An 18607-nucleotide genomic window follows, 5' to 3' on the forward strand; every position below is an offset into this window, starting at 1 on the left:
GAGCAACGGAGGAACGAGGAAGAGAGGTGAGTATTGGATTTATTTTTTTTGGGGGTGCTTTATATTATATAGAGTTTGCCTATGAGGAGTGCATTAAACTATATGTAGGTGTATGGGTGGTGCATTATACTACATTGAGGACTATCTGGTGAATTATACTATATTGAGGTTAGTGATGAGTGAACGTGCTCGCCAATACTCGTTACTCGCCGGAGTATCTCTGTATTTGGTGTACTCGGCGAGCACCGAGCATTTCCGGGATTATTCAGCGGGAGCTCGGGTCTCCACCCTGCAATTTTGGTGCTTTATAAGAGACCGGACGCCGCCCTGCTTGGCGCATTCAGTTCCAGATTCAGATAGTGTAGGGAGAGCTGCTGCTGAGATAGGGACAGATTTATGCTTTTATTAGTTAGGGTGGGTCTACCATTGTTCAATACACAAATCCAGCTAAATCAACAGTCCTTTTTAGGGCTAATTAGGGGGTATATAGATTGCAGTGGTAGGTAGGCAGGGGAGTCTATGTGCGCATATCCACATCTGTGTAAGGCATGCAGGCATTGTATGTGAGTATAGAGATCTCACTGCATACTTCAAAGGGGTCCATTACTGTCTGGTGCTGCCTATTATATATATATACCTAGCTGCAGGTATCCGTGGCTAGGATTAATTTTTTTTGCACCTGAATCCAGCTAATTTTATTACAAAGCAAAGTGTTCTATCTCTGTCAGATGCCAGATCTATCTGTGGTCTACAAATTGTGGCGTTTCTGGCCTATATTCCACAGTTTTTGCTGTCTGTTACCCTAGGTGTTTACAGTACTTTGTGGTAAAAATTTTTTTTTAAAAACTCCAGGCCACATATTGAACAGTCTGTCATCTCCGTCAGATGCCTGGTGTATCTGTGCTCTACAAATAGTTGCTTTTCAGGCCTACATTCCTCTTTTTTGGTTGTCTGCTACCCTAGGTCTTTACAGGCCACATATTGAACAGTCTGGTATCAGTGTCAGACACCTGATCTATTTGTGGTCTACAAATTGTGGCAACTCAGGCCTACATTCCACTGTATTTGCTGTTAGTGATCCTATTTCTATACACTTTTGGGGTACAAATTTTAAAAATACAGGGCACATATTGAACAGTCTGGTATTGCTGTCAGATCCCTGATCTATCTGGGGGCTACGCCACCATAGAGAAACACCCATAAAAAATGAATTTTATTTCTTATTCAATAAACTAGATACATCGCACAAATTGAATTACTAACAGCACCTATAAAAACATGTAGGTTTTGAAAGAGGTGAACACAATCTCACCACAGACAAGGAAAATTAGTTTCCCACCCCTTTAATTACTTAAACAAATATAAAAAATAGTCCCTTTATAGGGGGCGTTGCCTGAGCTATGCTGGTGTAGGATGCAGGGGCTCTGAGCTTCCACTCTGGTACCTCTTTGAAGCGACCTACAAAGCACAAAAGAGGCTCTTTTATCAAGAATTTTATCTGGCTTTATTACCTAATCCGGACTGAATATTCTGACACCTGGATGGTTGAACTGGGATAAAGACATCAGAAGTTACAGCCCCCTCAGAAGCTGCAGCTGAAGCGGTGAGGTGAAAGGCGGAAGGAAACACTACCACACAGCTTCTCAAAAGAACCAGCCTCAGCTCTAATCCACTGGCTCACCCTGAAAGGTACAGTATTTCAATAGAGACCCTCTTCGGGGTGGAATAACTCATAAGGGGCATATTACAACACCCTGTATCAGCCCAAGAAACTTTTGCAAGGCTAATAAATTTAAATTCGTGTACAGCAAAGAAACGGCCGCATAGCAGAACCAAACCTGTAAGGCCAGATACTATAGGCCTATTAACACTAGTGCTAAGCAGCAGACCATCATAACTGTACCTCTGTATGCACCTGAATTCTGCATGGTAGTAGGAGATATAAATGATAGTCTCCAACCAGATATAAATGCCCTTTACCAATTAAATTCCCACTCCGCACAAGAGACCAATATAAATCAGCATACTCAAATTGAAAAGCACCTGTATTTTCTGTGTTTATATGAGTTTCTATATCTTCTTGCTGAATCCTGTGTTAGAAACCTAAAGAGACACACATAACATAAGGTTATCCACATCCATCACTGCACCCAATTTGTCTGCAGAGGGGCACAGACCATCTAAATAAACTTTTGCTGCGATTTGCATAAATAAGTAAACACAGGAGACATACTCATAACAGCATCTCATATTGCACCCCAAGGATAACAGCAAAACCTATTGGCACTTTTGACTAATTTTCTCAGCAAATTTATTGTCAAAGCCAATCTAAAAGGCATCATCCTGCAGTTAATGGTTGTACACAAAGAAGTGGATAAATCCAATTGTGAGAGAGACAAAATACAATATTTGAGCCACATCTTGCCTGCTTACATAAACCTTTTCTGCCAAATACCCACAATAATAGGACACAGGCAGCTGGAAACAAGGAGAAACTGCCGCAAATATATAGCAAAACCTTTTGCTGCCACCTACAGTCTCTTATAAAAATACATAGTAACATAGCAACATACTGTAGTTTTGAAGGCTGAAGGAAGACCTTATGTCCATCTAGTTCAGCCTATTTTTAGTGCAGCTGTTCTGCATTGTTGATCCTGGGGAAGGCAAAAAACCCACAGAGTAGAAGCCAATTTTCTCTATAGGGAAAAAAATTCCTTCCCCTAAGCTAGGGGAGGTTTTACATTCTCTTTTTCTCTTATCTTACAAAAAAACAATTCCAGACTAAATACGTATCATCTGCATGACCTGAACATCCATAAACCTTTGCTCCTGGTGTGATACTAAACCAGCCCACAAAATAGGAAAAACTACCAAAATTCAACCCGATGAGTTGAACAAAACTCAAAAAACTCCCAAAAAACCCCAAGACGAGATCAAAAACAAAAAACGCCCCTCAGCAGAATCTTCCGAGGATTGCAGACCCCTAAGCTCTACGCACAAACTGAAGTTTGATGTAACCTTACCTAGCCAATGGTCAGATAGTGAGAAGACATTGACTCAATACAAAATGACCTAGATATAAAAGATTACATCAAGGCTCTACCCACAACTGAATGTACAAAAAACTTATTCTAGGACTTCACGCAAACAATCAAAGAAGAGATCGCAGATATTAGAAATTATGTCAAAACCGCCCACGACAGAGCACAGAAATTGGAGACCAACACTGAACAGATCGTGGCACATGCCGAAAAAGTCACCGAAATTCTGCTAGAAAATAAAAAAACAAATGTTCCTGCAGAGAATACATATAGATGACCTAGTAAACAGATGGCGATGGAACAACTTAAGAATCAGAGGCCTGCCAGAATCGATTCCAGATAAAGACATCTTCAATACTCTGTCCGTAATATTCAACAAAATCATCGATAAAGATAGCAACAATGATCTTGGTATAGAAAGAGCTCATAGGGTTGTGGCGCCCCCAGGAGTATGGCCGCCACAGTGGCATTGCCTTCCTCCAGGGAGGGTGAAGTCAGGCTTGGAAGCAATGAAGGGTCTCTCTAACAGTGAATCATTTTCATGCAACACAGTTCCCACTCCAGGCCAGCAGAGGGAGCTCTGAACCAGGATTGGGGGAGGAGCGCGCTCTGCGGGCAAGGAAGGGAAAATAGTTAGTGTGAGGAGGGCAATGTGTGTAGACGTGTGGAGAGAAGCTGGAGGTCGAGCTGAGAAGAGAGAGCTCCCTCCCAGTGATAGTGCATGATCTGGAGCCTGGTCTCCACGGTTGTAAGGATACTGAAGGTCCTGCAACAGAAACCAGAGGAATAGGAAGCTGTAAATGCTCTATTCCCACCTGTCACAGGTACAGAATGGCAAGGAAAGAGTGATCTCCTACGCCAGCAGGAAGCTTCGTCCCACTGAAAGGAACCCAGACAACTACAGTTCCTTCAAACTGGAGTTCCTGGCCATAGTCTGGGCTGTGACTGAAAGATTTAAGCATTACCTAGCTTCAGCCAAGTTTAACATCTTCACGGACAACAACCCGTTGACTCACTTGGAAACTGCAAAACTAGGTGCACTGGAGCAGCGATGGATGGCTCGGCTGTCTAACTATGAGTTTACCATCAAGTACCGAGCAGGGCACAAGAATGCCAATGCTGATGCGCTGACCAGAATGCCTAATCTGCCAGAGGCTCTTGAAGAAGTAGAGCTACCTCCCTTCCACCGGCCAATTGCGGCCCAACGTGCTCAAGGAGTGAGAAACAGACGGGCTGGCTTGAAAGAGGTCACCCTAAATCCATTGCCCCATCATGACTGGGCAGAAACGCAGTTTAGCGACCCCGCAGTCCGCCTGGTGAAGGAGCTACTGTCACAAGCTGACTCACGCCCAGAGTCGGATGCTCCTGAAGAAACCCAGCAGTTGTGGAAGGAAAGAGGCCGACTGTTCATCTATGAAGGAAAGCTGTGTCGGAGGAGTATCAATGCCCGCACTCATGAGCTGGTCTGGCAGGTGGTAGTCCCAAAGAGAGAGGTATCAATGGTCTTAGAAGCATACCACAATGGAGCTGGCCACTTTGGATGCAAGAAGTTGGAAGCATTGCTTCGGGAGAGATTCTACTGGGCTGGTATGAGGAAAGCCATTGAAAAGTGGTGCCGGGAGTGTGGACCATGTAACCTGCGCAGAAAGGATTGAAACAACCAGAGAGCTCCTCTACAGCCAATAATAACCAAACAGCCACTCGAGTTGGTCGCCCTGGACCATGTGAAGCTGGTCCCAAGCCAGGCTACTTCTGTGCTCTTACCATCGTGGACCACTACTCAAGATTCCTGGTAGTTGTGCCTGTCAAAGATCAAACAGCCAGGACAGCAGCCAGAGCACTTCTGTAGACCAGATGGATATCCTGAGCTAGTGCTTACAGATCAAGGTCCCGCCTTTGAGGCAGAAGTGTTCCAGGAATTCTGTAACTTGTACGGTTGCAAGAAGATCAGGACAACACCGTACCATCCACAGACAAATGGCATGTGTGAAAAGATGAACCAGGTAGTGATTGACCTACTGAATACCTTGCCTTTGGAGGAGAGGAATCTGTGGCCAGAAAAATTGCCAGATCTGGTAGACCTCTACAACCACATTCCTGTGAATTCCACCAACTGCACCCCAGCCTACCTAATGAGAGCGAGGCCAGGCAAGTTGCCTATTGATTTGGACATGGAAGTCCTGACACCTGAAGTAACATCACCAGATGCTGACTGGGATACAGAAAGGCAACAACAGTACCGTAGAGTACAAGAATGTGTGGAGAAGAGTCTAGCTCAAGCAAGACAAAAACAAGAAAGGCACTATAACTGTGGCGCCCCTGAGGCTTCAGTCGCCACAGAGGTACTGCACCTTCTCCTAAGGTGTAGTGCCCCACCATCCAGGTAAGGTGGGAACTTCTGACTATGCTCCACACCTGCATTCCACACACAGGATAGTTCAGTGGGGCCACCTAACAGCTTCAGGCTGGGGGTTAGCAGAGCACCCCTCGTGGAACCCTGCTTCGTAACACGAGATGTGCTGGGAGGCGGGTGGAGTGAGATGATATAAAAGAGTGGGAAGAGTGAGAGTTGTTGGTTAGAGAGTTGGTTAGTGAGAGAAGGGAGAAGATGGGTGTCTGAAGGACGTGCTGCAGCAGGTCCCAGTGATCTGGGCTGCTGGCACGAGAAAGACCAGAGAAAGAGACTGATAAGATTGATAACCTAACCTTCCATAAGAGAGATAGAACAGATCGGAACGAAGGAGAATAGAAGGACGGTGGGAAGCTGGTTGAAGAAAGATAGAGAACCCTTCCAGTCCAGAGAGCGCAAAGGCCGGGGCCCGGTCCCCGAGGTTGATTGGATCTTTATATCCGGCAACAGACACCGGAGGAGTAGTGAGCCGCTAACGCCTTGCTCCCATCATAGACTTGGAACACAACAGCAACTGAATAGAGAGCCGGGACGCAGTGAGGAGTCCCCGAAGCAGGCTACAGCTGTCTGTCATACAAGTAAAGACTAGGAACACCTAGAGAGAGGCATTCCAGGGTAACTAAGTACTGGAGAGCGTCGCACCTAAAGGCGCATTGGAGGAGTCGTTCAGTAAGGTACATGTTGGCGGAGTGTGGAAGGGAGAATCCTATCCTGCCTGGAGGTTGGCTGGAGCCCTGACCTGGAGAACACGGTACAGAGGCAGGCAGTTGAGTGAACTGCAAACAGTGAGTAAGGCTTTGGAACCGCACACCCTGGTGTCCTCCAGTTATTCCAGCACCACTACACCTGAGTAACAACATCTATACCATTCTGCGCCTCTCCTCATCCATTGCCCCTACACTGCCCTGGGACTACAGCTCCACCTGTGGGGAGCTACACAATCTTTGCTGCACCACACCATTAGTTCCAGCGGATCTGTATGCAGCATTGGCTCAACATCTTACTTGCCAAACACCACTGGTGGCATCACAAACTATTCTAATAAACTTTAACACCATTAACATCACTGCCTTTGATATTGGGCGCCCAGGGCCACGGACCGGGTCACTGCTGCTCTGACACATTCCCACCTTGACACCGGCCCGGTACTGAGTACCCCGCTGCCCTGGGTGTGCGAGGGCGACCCAATTTTGGTGTCACGAACAGGATGATGAGACCCGATGCCACTGGGTTCTGTGTGCCTTGGATTTACAACTTTTGAAAATGTGCAGAAGACCAAATTTAATAGACTGTAAAATGGACATTAGAAATGGCCGCTGGCGCGGAGAAGAAGGGCGTGAAGAGATGGGAGGTCCTAAGAAAAGACCGCGAAGAGTCTTGGGCCGTCCCTGCCTGAATTACTATTTGACCGTTGCATGGCCCACCCCCTGAGGTGTTCTTATACTGGCTTGGTATGGAGGTGCTGGAAGAAGACGCCGCCCCCGGAAGGAGGGGCAGAGAAAGCCAGTGGCGAGCAGAAGGGTGGAGCAAGAGGAAGAACACCAGAACGCCATCTTGGAGAGCAAGGGAAGGAGGCCTGTGGAGCGCGGGGATCTGAATCTCCCCGGCGCCATGGCTCACGGCTCCAACTCTGATTCCTGAATGAACTGCCAGCAATTAGCCGAGGAAATTCTGGAACTGACCACCCATCTGCATCAGAAGAAGGAAGCTTTGGAGAAGCTGAGACAGCAGCACGCCCCGGCGGGGCCTACACCGGCGGTACCACCCTCTCCATCGGTACCCGCTGCCACCGCATTGGACTGTCCCCAGGCCGCGCTGACCTACACATCTACTTTGATCGTGCGGTTGAGCACCGCCAGCCCAGAGAGGTTACCGGAGGACCCGGGCGTGGAAGTAGAGCTCCCACCTGGACCTGGCGCGGCTGCGCCGGTCCCCACAGAGACCCATGTGGATCCAGAACCCGCGACTGCTCCTTCATCATCCGCACCGGAGCAGAGGCCGCACCGCCGGGAGACCTCAGGTATGTCCAGTGCCCCTTCACCTGAGAAGACCCGGTGTTGCCCCACTGTTGCAAGGGCCGGCCAGGTTGTGTTAGACCTGGTCTGGGACCGGGAAGCCAGTCCCCGGGGGAAGATACCGGAACCCCCAACGGTGGAACCGCAGGCCCCAGTAGGCCAAAGCAGGTCCCGGGAGGAGCAGAATGAGACCTATTGCCGAGCCACCATTAAAAAGCTAGCAGATGAGTATTGGGAGAGGGAGCAGAGGAGAATGGCTGTACTGGGCCCGGATTTGAGCAGGAAAGAGAGGGCCTGTGCTGGGTATTACGGTTCCAAGGATGCCACAGGATGGGGGCAGGTCGTTAATGTCAATCAAAAACGGGGGTTTGGATTTATTGCAGACCCCAAGAGGATAAGTGACTTGTTCTTTAATCGGAGGGACGTTGAATCCCACTTGCTAAAGGACACCCTAGAAGAGACCTGCAGCCTGGGGAGTATGTGACCTTTACCCGGCATGAGGGACTCAGGGGATGGTATGCCCTGAATGTACGACGTATCCCTGCAGAGTTCATCGAGAAGTACCTGCCATCAAGATCAGTCAGTGCTTCATCCACCGGTACCCCACAGACTGCTCAGGTACCTGTTTCCAAGAACCAGGCTGCTAATGCATCACCTCCAGTTTAGCAGCTCAAACCAAAGATCTTTGGCTTGACACCGTGGGAAGAGGAGTACCTGCGGATTGCTAATGACTACTTGGAATCTGGTAGCCATTGAAATAATTTACTAAATCTTGATGCCCAGGAGGGTTTGTTGCACCAGTTGTGCCTTTGCCTTTTTGTTCATCATGTTGCCCAGTTTTTGATTGGCAGCGTTGTTTGAAATGGAACTGTGGAGATCATAGACGCTGATTGATCCAAAAACTTTCATTGTAAATAGTTGCACCTCTTTAGGTGCCCTTTCTTGGTTTTACATATAAAGACACTTTGCTAAGATAATGTTTTTGCATTGACACTTTTCGAAGAATGATGTCTACCTCAAGGGACACTGCAAGAAAGCCCGGCTGGGAGCAGTGTTCAGCACTTTGCAAGAATTTTTGAATGTTTTATGATAACGTATTTGATAATGTTATGTCTTGTGAAAAGTAAATGTCTTTTAAAGAATATTTGATACAGGGAATTAGAAAAGTTTTGAGATAGAATGTGAGAATTGAATAAAGACTGAAGAATTGAAAGTGACAGGTGACAGGCCAAGTAAGATGGTCAGTGTCTTGCGTCCAGTAGAAAGAGAGAGAAAGAATAATTGCACTTTGAACTAGGAATTGCACTTAAGTAAATTTGTGGTACTAAGATAGGAAGTTAACCTGTTTGTAACGTTTAAGAAATGTGCCTCCTACATTAGGAAGATTAGATAAGTATTGTTGAATAGCATTTAAAATTTTTTGTGTGTTCCTGTATTGTACCTTTTGCTGTCTTACAGCCCGCGGACGTGCTATGTTTAACGGGGGGTATGTGGCGCCCCTGAGGCTTCACTCGCCACAGAGGTACTACACCTTCTCCTAAGGTGTAGTGCCCCACCATCCAGGTAAGGTGGGAACTCCTGACCACGCTCCACACCTGCATTCCACACACAGGATAGTTCAGTGGGGCCACCTAACAGCTTCAGGCTGGAGGTTAGCAGAGCACCCCTCGTGGAACCCTGCTTCATAACACGAGATGTGCTGGGAGGCGGGTGGAGTGAGATGATATAAAAGAGTGGGAAGAGTGAGAGTTGTTGGTTAGAGAGTTGGTTAGTGAGAGAAGAGAGAAGATGGGTGTCTGAAGGACGTGCTGCAGCAGGTCCCAGTGATCTGGGCTGCTGGCACGAGAAAGACTAGAGAAAGAGACTGATAAGATTGATAACCTAACCTTCCATAAGAGAGATAGACCAGATCGGAACGAAGGAGAATAGAAGGATGGTGGGAAGCTGGTTGAAGAAAGATAGAGAACCCTTCCAGTCCAGAGAGCGCAAAGGCCGGGGCCCGGTCCCCGAGGTTGATTGGATCTTTATGTCCGGCAACAGACACCGGAGGAGTAGTGAGCCGCTAACACCTTGCTCCCATCATAGACTTGGGACACAACAGCAACTGAATAGAGAGCCGGGACGCAGTGAGGAGTCCCCGAAGCAGGATACAGCTGTCTGTCATACAAGTAAAGACTAGGAACACCTAGAGAGAGGCATTCCAGGGTAACTAAGTAGTGGAGTGCTTCGCACCTAAAGGCACATTGGAGGAGTCGTTCAGTAAGGTACATGTTGGTGGAGTGTGGAAGGGAGAATCCTATCCTGCCTGGCGGTTGGCTGGAACCCTGACCTGGAGAACACGGTACGGAGGCAGGCAGTTGAGTGAACTGCAAACAGTGAGTAAAGCTTTGGAACCGCACACCCTGGTGTCCTCTAGTTATTCCAGCACCGCTACACCTGAGTAACAACATCTATACCATTCTGCGCCTCTCCTCATCCATTGCCCCTACACTGCCCTGGGACTACAGCTCTACCTGTGGGGAGCCACACCATCTTTGCTACACCACACCATCAGTCCCAGCGGATCTGCATGCAGCGTTGGCTCAACATCTTACTTGCCAAACACCACGGGTGGCATCACAAACTATTCTAATAAACTTTAGCACCATTAACATCACTGCCTTTGATATTGGGCGCCCAGGGCCACGGACCGGGTCACTGCTGCTCTGACACATTCCCACCTTGACACCGGCCTGGTACCGAGTACCCCGCTGCCCTGGGTGTGCGAGGGCGACCCAAACCAACATGCACCTGCAGTTCCCTTGTCACCAGGAGAACAAGTCCTCAAGAGGAAAAGAAGACTGCATAAATTGGATGACCAATGGGAAGCTGAACCTTACACCATTCTACCCTCAAACTTTGACAATACCAAGGTGTGCCTTATTAGCAAGGATGGAGGAGAAACCTCAGCAGCAATATCGAGGGATCATTTGAAATTATGTCCTGACCAGTTAAAAGAAAGAGTGGAAGAACAAAGCAACATCCAACCCATAGAAGAAGAAAAGGTCAGCACTATACTTGGAGAATTCCCCGCAAATTGGACTAAAGTAAATGATGCCATAGTGGTGCCAGTGTTGACATTTCCCCAACTGGTAGTACAAGAAGACGTGACTCAAGAGAACTCTGAAAATCAGGAAGTTCAGGTAGCAGATGCCATACCAGCAGTGGAGCCAGAGGCCAGAGAACCCTCGCCTTGCCAGTGGTGAATCTGTCATACCCATGGTGAGTCTAAGAGTTCGCAGACTACTATCCAGTTTACCCACTACACCAGAGATACACAGGTCTACCTGCACTACACAAGGTATACCACCCCTTAGGTTTCGTGTCTAAGCAAGTTATGCAAGTACTGTGAATATTAACCTGTTAATGTATATATGTAACTGTTTAAGTTTTGTGCCTACAGATATTCTGCAAGATTGTTCCTTTTCTTTTTGAATTTCCCGTTTGTTTTTATGGACATTTTGGACCACTGGACTGTGTGTGATCACTACTCTTGTAAATAGTTCACCATTTGCCCAGGAATGGACCATGGACGTTGATGCTTGGACTTATCATCACAGGACTATTTTTGGAGCTCTTGGTTTTTGTAAATTTTTCATTTTTCTTAATCTTGTAACCTTTCTAATTGTTCTTATTGTTTATATGTTTTACATGTTTTTCATCAGCCCAGGAGTGCTGAATTGCACTAGGGGGAATGTGGCGCCCCCAGGAGAATGGCCACCACAGTGGCATTGCCTTCCTCCAGGGATGGTGATGTCAGGCTTGGAAGCAATGAAGGGTCTCTCTAACAGTTAATCATTTTCATGCAACATAGTTCCCACTCCAGGCCAGCAGAGGGAGCTCTGAACAGGATTGGGGGAGGAGCGCGCTCTGGGGGGGCCAGGAAGGGAAAATAGTTAGTGTGAGGAGGGCAACGTGTGTAGATGTGTGGAGAGAAGCTGGAGGTCGAGCTGAGAAGAGAGAGCTCCCTCCCAGTGATAGCGCATGATCTGGAGCCTGGTCTCCACAGTTGTAAGGATACTGAAGGTCCTGCAACAGAAACCAGAGGAATAGGAAGCTGTAAATGCTCTATTCCCACCTAAGACTCGGAGGCACAACAGCGACTGGTGAACCAAGAGAGATAGAGGGCTACAGCTGTCTGCCATACGAGGTAGTTCTAAGAGAAGATAAGAAGAAGGAACTTCAGTGTAACATTGTACTGCATGTACCTCAAGCCAGCGCTAGGAAGGAGACTACACAACCCATCTGATAGAGAGATTCCTGAGTTGCTTCCAGGCTAACTTGCTCCTGTGCCATCAGTAATCACGACCCTGGACTGCGTTTGCCAAGTAAAGGTAAAGAAACTGCACCCTGTTGTGTCCCTGCCTCCTTCCTGCAACATCCTCAGCACTGCTACAGCTCTGCGCCAAACACTGCACCTTCTTTCTAACCATCTATCTACACTGCCCTGGGACCAACAGCCCTACCTGTGGAGGGCTATCACATCATTGCTGCACTACACCATCTGTCCCAGAGGATCTGCTTGCAGCGTCGGCTTAACACCTCCCTTGCCGAACACCACAGGTGGCGTCACGAATCCTTTATAGACTTTATTCCCAACCTAACCCCTTTTACATGGGCGCCCAGCGCCACGGACGGGGTCCCCGCTGCTGTGACATTCCCCTCTGAGAGACCGGCCCGGTACCGATTACCCCACAGCCCTGGGAGGGCGACCCAGGGTCTACAGACCAAAGCCAGTAGGTCCAGAAAGACCAAGAGATATTCTTTGTTATTTTCAAAGCTTCAAAATAAAGGAAGAAATTTATCAAAAAGCGAGAGACAAGAATAAAATTGAATTTGATGAAAATGAGGTTCACATATTCCAAGATCTTACAAAACTGACTCTGGATTAAGAAGACAACTTCAACTCTTAACACGAGCAATAAGAAGCAAAAGCCTTGTCTACAGATGGCTCTTTCCATTCGGCCTGGCAATACCCTTAAACAATAAGACTTTGATAGTCAGAACCCCTGATGATCTGCCGTTCGTACTAAAGAAGCTGGATCTCACAGACCTCCACTTTCCAGATTGGACAACAGCGGAAGAATTCCTTAACCTGCCACCTCTCCCAAACCTGGAAAAATGGTCCACAGTAACCCCTCCTAAGCTGAAAAAGAAAATACTAAACTGAAATCCTAAAAAAACACCCAACAGAGACGGGAGAGAGGAAGATGAAATGGGCTGACATGTCAAATCCATACGGAAGCATTGACTAATACAACAGTTAGAGCCCCTACAGTGGATTTGACTTTGGTTTTCTTTCTCCTCCCTCCTTAGTTGAAATGTTATATAGTATATTTTAAAAATGTTTCTTTGGTTAGTTTTCCTTCCTTAGAACACCTTATGAGTCGTGCCTCTTCTTTCTCTCTCGCTTCCTCCTCTTCTTCCAATGGGGTGGGGAGTAGAGGGTTAGTGGGGTATATCGATAGCTATCTATATTATAATAATTTCACAGGTATATTTTAGTTCATGTTTCTAGACTTGAAGAGATCATATTACATCCATGACTATACCCGCTTAAATAAGACTCACCGGGAGTCTACTGTCCTCAACTACAAATAGTTACTCATACCCTTAATTCATTCTAAGCTACATATGTGACACCCCAGAGTCCACTTGTCACAGTGACATTACTTCCCTCTAATGGGTAAAGTCATGATTGGAGGCAGAAAGGGACTCCATGCCAGGTAACAGAGATTAAAAATCACAATTTCCTGCTGTAGGTCAGAAAAGGGAGATGCCTTATAAATTCTGGCCAGCAGAAGGGGTTGGTGAGTCAGCTAGAAGTCAGCTGAGGAGTTGTCATGGAAACGAAACAGTTGTGAGCTGTGAGGACAAATTATGACAGTTAAACGTGAGGACATGAGGTAAAAGAGATCTTTCTGGAAGATCCTGTCAGAGGAAGACAGGGAGCTGATCGGTGAGGAGCTCGATAGGCAGAGCTGATCTGTGAAGAGGGAAAGGACAAGAGCAGAGACTGAGAGACTCTAGGGGGAGCTAAAATACTGCATATAGCTGTGTTGCTAATAAAAATATGGATATCTTATAGCCTACATATTGTAATATATTGTTTATATGCTTTGATATAGTGTGGTCATTAGACCAAGGGTGGAAAGTATTGCAAATATGAAATATGGTTGTTTGAATCCAAACACTATATTGCAATATACTATGGTGTAATATCATTAATGCTGAACTTTGACACTGAGCCACAAAGCGTTTGCTCTGTGTCAATACCGTAAGACAAGGAATTGTTCTGTGGTCTTTGAAGCTCTGTGTTTCAAAGATTCATTATCCTGATTTGCACGCAAGTGACCCCTGTTGACAAACAGTGATAGATACTGAATACTTTCACTTGGGGGGTGGTTGCTGGGAAGGAACTTTCCAACTAATTCTGTGTGGTGTATTCTTACATATGTGCTAGGACAATAGGAATAACAACTGTATAGATAATGAGTATTTATGCTGCTTGAACAAGGAAGTCTTGTGCTCGGTAACAGTATGATTCTCGATTGACAAGAGAGACCAAAATGTGATGGTCTCATGTAGCAATGATCATGCATGACATCCATAATCGAGGACCGATTGTGATACATATCTGACATGTATGCGTGTGTGTCTGGGTTACGATAGGTATCCAGTTTTCAGAATAGGTGATTATGGAAGTCATGCTGCCCATATGTTACCATCTTAGAGCGTTATGCTATGAGCATGAAGAGTTAACTTTGTAACAAGCAACATATGTTGAACTTTCAACACTGAAAGACAACTTTGACAAACAGAGCCTGGGTTATAATCAGTAGCAAAACAACCCTGATGCATTGTGCTATTGTTAAGAGACATACTAATGGCAAACAAATCTCTGGTTGGTGCAAACACACTAAGATTGCAGTAGTCTATAACAAACAGACCTTAAAGTCTTGTGCAGATTCAAGATTCTGATGCAGACTAAACATACTGCACAGTTGTAATGTGGGAGTGTTGTGTATAAAAAGGTGGACCCTGTGTCAGTGAGGGAAGGGACATTTCCTGAAGCTATCGTGGGTGCACGGTTTCTGTGATGACAAGACCAGAGTATTTTCCTTCTCGACACTGTGGTCCCTCCAGTAGAGAAGTGATGCTACAATTCTTGGTAATGTATAGTATGGATACTTATTTCTCTATGTACTATAATTCATAATAATTGTATGATTCCATTAATTTGGTGTTTTATCATTTAAATTAATCATTGTATAATAAATTTGTGTTATATCCAAGTAGTAGCCTTCTTTAAAGCTGTATCCGAACCTTTATTGCTGAACAGTTGGCAATACAATAGCAGACCCCTGAGTGAAGCGCTAATAAAGAGAAAAGGGACATCAGAGTCCTAGGCTGACAGGAACTGTATGCCCTGATAGCCGAATCTGAAAGTACAGGGGATTGTAAATCCCTGTACACATTGATCACCTGAGGGCATGGCAGCGGATAAGTAGCCCGGGGCCGACGGTCAAGAGAACGGTACCCGTGGAATAGGCTCACGCTGGCAGTCGTACAGGTTAGTAAAACCATCACGAATAGAGAGTCGCAGCATAGTTATATACAGCGGAGACCCACACACAAAGCGCAGAAAGGAAGGTCCTAAATCCCCACCTGGCAAGGTGGATCCCCTGAATGCCTCCAGGTGAGCCGGACTCATTCCATCACCTGTATGTGGTACCCCGGACTGCAACCTATTACCAGTAAAAGGAAAAGAAACTGCACCTCTCTGTGTCTTTCTCTCATTTATCTGCACCCCAACGTTCACAGCCACTTTTACTATTTATTTAACATCTTTGCCCTGGGACTACAGCCCTACCTGTGGAGGGCTACAACATCATAGCTGCGCCCAACATCCATCCCAGAGAAGCAACACCGCAGCGCTGGTCACCGCTGACTAGAATACCACAGGTGGCGTCACGTATTTCACCATCTAATAACTTTATTTTCATTTTTTTACCACATAAATACCACACAACTTTTCCCTATTTTATTACTGGACGCCTCTAGGCCACGGATCGGGTCGCCGCCGCCATGACACCGTCCCCCATGGAAGTCGACGGGCCCGGTACCGAGTTCCCCCAGGAAAAAAGGATAAATAATCCTTGTTAAATCAATATGAAAGCATTGTTGATAACAAATAGAGGGATACTCAGATTTTGATGCAGGATAGGCAAAAACCTCAACGCCTTTCTCCCAACAGGATCATCAGGAGGTAGATAGATGGATGCATCTATTTGTTATCAACAATGCTTTCATATTGATTTAACAAGGATTATTTATCCTTTTTTCTTTCCATGTATATTGTTATGCTACCCGGTATTGAATTTAAAAGTCATATCAGGGTATTTCTAGGGTAAGCCGTCGTGGAGCGGGGGCGCCATTCCGCTGACCAGTAGGGTGCCAACCTCCACTGACAGGAAGGTATACAGATACAGGGGACAGATAGTGAGATACTCTATTTGCACTTGTCACTTTTTTGTCTTGTCTTTTTGCACTATTTTTGCACTTTTTCTATTGTTGCCAATTCAGCTACCTATTTGGCAACCCCTATACACTCCTTTTCTGAATAATTGATTGACCATTTGTGGCACATATTCAGGGCTATTTAGGAGTTTTAGGGTACAGCCGTCGTGGAACGGGGGCGCCAATCTCGATTATGTTTAGGGTGCCAACCTCCGTTGTTAGGCAACTTTGACATCAGTACCCCATTGTAGGGCACAATAGGTGACATGGTTGTTTGTTTATTGTGTGGTTGTATTGTCTACTATTTAGGCTTCATTAAAGGTTTTTATGCATATCCATATCTATTAAGTGTTGTAAGGGTCCTTGTTATATACTAGTGAAGTTGTTTGACCTTACTGATGTTTTTCATTGTTTTGAGAATTTAAACATCTGGGAGGCTCACAAGGCAGTAATTAGGGGACTCCTTATTGAATTAGGCTCGAGATCAAAGAAAGAAAAAGAAAAGGAGATACTTCTAAAACTATCCCAAATGAAAATAACTAGAAGAAACACATAAATTAACACAGCTATCTTCGTTAGAGAAAGATCTCTACAACTTAAGAATTGAACTAAAAGCCCTGTTAAACCAGAAATATGAGAAATTCCTCACATATTCTCGTTTCAGAAACTATTTATCAGCAAATAAATAAAACCTAACAAATTCTATTAAAAAACAAATTAACTCTACACACATACTTAAAATTAAAAACAACAAAGATCAGATGCTTTATAAAATGGAAGGCTTTGCGAAAACCTTTTCGGACTTTTAATCAAACCTATATAATTTGAACACTAAATATGTATCCTCCGAAGATAAGATCACCAAAATCCAGACCTTTTTAAAAGACTTAGCCCTTCCCCAAGTTACAGAATCCCAAATCCATTTCCTAAACAGCCCCATAACTAAGGAGGAAGTAGAGGAGGCGATAAACCGGTGTCCTGGGGGGAAAAGCCAAGGCCCGGACGGTTTTTCAATTGACTATTATAAATATTTTAAACCTGATCTAATCAATCATCTGACAGATTATTTTAACCAAATTAACTGTGACGACTCCTGGAGTGGACCCTCTGGGCCGTGGCACCAACCCTCCCAGGGCGAGCTGACCTAGTGAGGACCACCCCCTATACAGGGAGTGTCAGGGGCAAGCCCCAGGGGGTGAGGTACCATGACTGCTGGCACCAGGTGGCCGGCTCACAGGAGACACGAGTGAGTGAGTCTGCAGGACCATGTAAAGCGAGGGCACAGGAATACGTGGTGTACAGGACGGTACAGGGTGTACTCGGGAACACAAGGCGTGCACACGGGAGTACGTATGGCGTGCAGCGACTAGTACGTCCGGGTATGAGCAAAGCAGAATGCGTGCAAAGGAGCACGTCACAGTACGGAGTTAGGCAGCAGGTGTGCCAGGAGGTGTAACAGAGTACAGGAGCAGAGTGTGTGCCAGAGGGCACAACTGAGCATAAGACAGAGTACAGGATTGGAGCGTGTGCCAGGAGGCATAACTGAGTATGAGACAAAGCACAGGATCAGAGTGTGTGCCAGCAGGCACAACTGAGTATAAGACAGAGCACAGGGTCAGAGTGTATGCCAGGAGGCACAACTGTTATGAAAGAGTCACCATAGGAGGCAAACACAAAAATAGTAGCTACGTTCAGAAAACCAGAGAAGTTGGCCACTATCAGATTGCAGACCCCTGAACCTATCAACACAACTAGCAGTAGCCATGGGGGGTTCCTACGGTGCCCTAGACCCCTCGATCACAGCCGGAGAGCTAAATAGCCTAAAGACAGAAAGGGAAATCTAAACTGCCCCAGAGCAGACCCCAAAGTAATAGGCAGCCCCCAACATATAATGACGGTGAAGCAAGATGAAAAAACACTCACACAGATAGAAAGATAGGCTGAGCAAACGATGGGGCCCAAGCTAACTAAACAGGACAGGAAAGGAAGGTTGCTGTCTGCAATCTGCCAAAACCCTATCAAAGACAAAAGCCAACAGACTTATATGGTAAAAGGCCCTGAAGACGCTAGGCTTCAAAAAATACTATATCAGTACTCAGGTATTTTCTGAAGACAGAGCAAAAAGGAATTCAGCTCACCCCAGCAGGGAATGGCAGAAATCCAGGAAAACAAAGCAAAACAAAATCAAAACACAAATGCCAAAAGTAGCGCAGAAAACTTAGCTTTAGAGGAGCAGGAATTCAGACTGGTCTCCAAGAATCCCTCAGAGAAATCACCCGCAAGGCAGAAGGGCGTTGGCGGCCTTATATCCAGTCAGTAACTCCACTCAGCCAGTCATCATCATTAGGCTCAGGTGCTTGATAATCAGGCTCACTACCTTTCTTTACCAGAAGAGGGAGTTCATCGGACCTCAGTGGCAAAGGGGAAAATGAACTCACAACAGTACCTCCCCCTTGAGGAGGGGTCACCGAACCTTCAACCATGCCACCAGGGAGATCAGGGTGAGCCCGATGAAAAGCACGCACCAATCTTTTGACATGAATATCAGAGGCAGAGACCCAGGAATTATCCTCCTGACCATA

Source organism: Dendrobates tinctorius, unplaced genomic scaffold, assembly GCF_039654945.1.
Source record: "Dendrobates tinctorius isolate UK_male_01 unplaced genomic scaffold, ASM3965494v1 ptg000015l, whole genome shotgun sequence".
Lineage (NCBI taxonomy): Eukaryota > Metazoa > Chordata > Amphibia > Anura > Dendrobatidae > Dendrobates > Dendrobates tinctorius.